Source organism: Nannospalax galili, unplaced genomic scaffold (genome assembly GCF_000622305.1).
Source record: "Nannospalax galili isolate Female #2095 unplaced genomic scaffold, S.galili_v1.0 scaffold127, whole genome shotgun sequence".
Classification (NCBI taxonomy): domain Eukaryota; kingdom Metazoa; phylum Chordata; class Mammalia; order Rodentia; family Spalacidae; genus Nannospalax; species Nannospalax galili.
This window is the reverse complement of record NW_008360326.1, coordinates 762,264-766,241: the sequence shown is the minus strand read 5'-3', so window position 1 is coordinate 766,241 and position 3,978 is coordinate 762,264.

The following is a 3,978-nucleotide window of genomic DNA, read 5'->3' as shown; positions in this document are numbered from 1 at the left end:
TACTAATGGTATTCTTTGAAGTTCAAAGGTTTTAATTTTTGATCTCTCTCTCTCTCTCTCTCTCTCTCTCTCTCTCCCTCTCTCTCTCTCATTGAGAACTGAGCAGATGTAGTACAGTCTAGTACAGTGCTATACCACTGCTCAAGAATTCTAGTATTTTCACATTGTTGGTCGCCTCATCCTAGAAGGGCTGACCCTCTTTTACACACATGGAAGAAGGAATTGGCTCTTGAAACTCAGGATCCAGCGCTGAGGGGAAGAGTTGGTTCTAAAATATATAACCCATCTCCAGTAAAAGGAAAGTATTAACAACTTGAGCTACAGCAGAGTGAGCTGGAAGGAAATGGGACAGGAAGTTGCAGACAGGAGAGTGATCTTGCTTATTCCTTGTAACTTTACTATTGCCACCATGGAACAGCTTTTCAGAATGTCATAAGTTCTGGAGAGAGGTATCTGGGCCATGGCAGAGGGAAGGAAAACAGGAAACTAAGAGAGAACTCATTGCACCTGCATTATAATCAGCTTAATAGCACTACAGAAATAGGCCAATTGCAATTGTCTGGTTCCCAAAGTATTTTACAAAATACAAAATTTTCACTTACTCTGATCACAGTTAAATAGTGTACTAATTAAAAAAGCATCTGATAAAATGTTTCATGCCATTCTTTGGCAAGTAAACCATTAACAGCACTGACTGTATAATAATCATTCTCATATCTACCAGTTATGGCAGGGGAGAGAGAGAGAGAAAGAGAGAGAGAGAGAGATTATTATGGATGCAATGGCTTAACAGGGTTCATAATCAAGGACTAACTTACTTCTTGGGTGCCTCTGAGTTAAAAAAAAAATTATGTGGTTAGTTTACATGTGTTAATGTCTCATTAACATGCCTTAGGAGACCTAATAATCTAGGAGTTGGGAATGAGGCTCAGTGGTACAGTACCTGCTTAGCATGCATAGGGCCTTGGATTTGATTTTAGTCTTTCTCATCTACTTCTACTAATCAACTGCTTAATTTTGGTTGTCATTGAAATTCACTGGGCCTTCGTAATATAGTGAGACTATTGACAACGAAAAAAAAAAAAAAAAAGATGTGGGTTAAATTAAGATGTCTGAGCTCTACCTGAAATGCCTCCTTTTATAAAGGATGTTGTCTTACCTGGGGCTGCCTTATGTAACAAACCGCCAGAGCTTTGGTGACTAAAACAGCAGGAATTTTTTTTTCTTTTGAGACAGGTTCTCCCTATAGCCTTACCTGGCCCAGAACTCACTGTGTAGACCAGGCTGGCCTCCATTTCACAAAGATCCACCTGCTTCTGGGATTAAAGGTTTGTGCTATTACGCCCTGCAGAAATTTATTTCTTAGTCTGAAAAGCAGACATTGAGGATCAGAGTGTCAGCATGGCAGGGTTCTGGTGGGTCTTCTCCACTTTGTCACTGTGTCTCACATGGTGGAAAATGAGCAACTTCTTCCTCATTGGAAGATACTAACCCAATTATGGTGACTCCATCCTCAAAACTTGATCTAAACCTAGTTACCTACTCCAAATACCATCACATTGGTGGCTAGGGCTTCAAATCACCAACTTGGGGTAGACTCAATTATGCAGTCCAGTGTCAGAGTATTCCTATGAGTCTTAAAACAGATAATTAAGTAAAGTATTCACAATAAGGCTTGGCTTACATGTAGGCCACTTATTCAAATCCTGAGCCCTGACTTAGGGTCACAAACTACATGTATATACTGGCACTAAATTAAGGAATTGGTCAGATGTAGTCAATCTCTGGTGTTTTGGATTTTGGAGTTGTAAGAAACATGAAATATTAGTTTTTTCTTTCAAACTTTGTAAAACTTGGAACTTGGTTTATGACAAAGAATTCTAATCTTTTAATCCCACCATACACTGTAAGACTTTTGTTTAAGGAAAGCCCCTGATGCATTCCTGAGCCTGATGGACTGGGGCAGTGGAGCTTTTCTCCCTTCATGCAGATTCTTTTAAACTACCCACTTGGGAAAGACTGTGAGGTCAGACCCCAGTCAATGGGGAAAAGACACAGTCCTCCTACATTAGGGATAAAAACTCACCAAGTTTCCAGTTCTTGTGTGTGCTTCTGACTGACCATACAAGACACCCTTCTGCAAAAGTAAAATCTGCCTTGCTGAGCTACTTTTGCTTTGTGTGAGTTTCTTCGTGAAGTGTTGCTGGGTTCCTTGGACTTCAGATTTTGTTTCTAACAGAGTAGAGGGGTAAACATACTCACGTAAAATGTATGTTACAAACTGTGATGTTATAAAGCACCTAAGAGAGTCTAAATGGAGAGCCAAGAAAACTTTTGAGACTGATGTTTGAGCTAAAAACTGTAGGAGGAGACCAGTTTAACTGGGGAAGAAGAAAACTCCAGGTTCCAAACTGAATCTTTCTGTAAAAACCCTGAAGCAACAAGGTAGGGGCTTTCCATGACCTGAAGGAAAGACTTGTGGAAGGTCAGTTTGGGGACTGCTTTCCCAGGGGCTAGTATAGGACCATTACCAAATAACAACACAATACCTTTACAATTTTAATTAAGGTAATGTCAAGGTGAGTTTTGTGTTTAACAATGTTTTAGATGGCTTCAATGAGGCCTAAGGATTGGAGAACTAGGCAGATATGTGGCTTCTTATTAGAAGGTCAGAGCCACAATCCTGAGGAAACAGCAGCTGGGGCTGCTAAGTGGAGCCAGAAAAGTGGGTAAAGAGAAAGTAGGGGGAAATGCAAGAATAGGTCGCAGGCAATGGAGAGGTACACTCAGGGTGTTATCTGTAAAATATTAAGATTCCTGAGTGTGAGCACAGGAGGTAGAAATCGGCTGTGCACTTTACGGTAAAGACCCCAAAGAAAACTAACCAGTTTCTCTCTTAGCTACAACCTCAAAATATCCTTGAGCCTCTTGGCAGCCTCATCCTTCTCAAAGGCCAAGGGACTCTGAGCTGATTACTGATTTTAGAGTGGAATGCTACAGCAACAATAAGGAGAAAACTCCTTCTGGTCAATAGATTCTCTGGCTTAGATGGAGACATAACATTCCAGTTGAGCCAAGTCAATCCCCTGGTTCAAAAGACACCCTGGAAAGGCAAATTAACCTTAAGCCATGCTAATGAGACACGTGGAATAATTAATGCTTTAAAGAGATAATGTACTTTTTCCTGTTAAATTCTAGCCCTTAATACAGTAGCTTATGTACATTTTTCTAAGTCCTTCTCGCCTCTTTTTCTAAGCATATTTCTCTAACGTTTTGGGCTGCCCCAACATTTTGGGCTTCCTCTTTCTCTAAACCTCCCCTCCCTGACATGTGGCTGCTAGTCCACTATGTCTGACTTCCATGCCAGCTTAAAGAGCATGCTGATTGGGGATATGGCTTAATTGGTAGAATCCTTCCCTAGCATGGTGTGCTGGTACATGCCTGTAATCTCAGCACTTTTGAAGTAAAGGTAGGAGGATCAGAAAAGGTTAACTTCAAGGTCATGCTTAACTACACAGAGTTTGAGGCCAGCTTGGTCAACATGAGACTCCTAGGTTAAACATACTCTTTAACAAACAATATTTCATGCAGTTTTCCATCATATTTTAAAAGTTAATCAGAGGGTTTTTTTTTTTTCAAAGAGCAGGGAATATTCTTGCTAACTTTATTTTTAAAAAGATTTTGTTATTTTATGTGTATGAGTGTATAGCCTGCATGTAGATTGGTACACCCAATGTCATACAATGCCTAAGGAGGTCAGAAGAGGGTGTCAGATCCCCTGGAACTGCAGTTACAGAGGGTTGTAAGCCACCATGTGGGTGCTGGGAATTGAACCCAGGGTCCTCTACAAGAGTAGCCAGTGCTCTTATCTGCTAAGCCATCTCTCCAGTCCCAACTTTCTTAACTCTTTAGTCTGTACTTTCCATCCTAGTTTCATTGTTCTGAAAGCGTTAGTCCCTGCATGTCTCTTACATAATA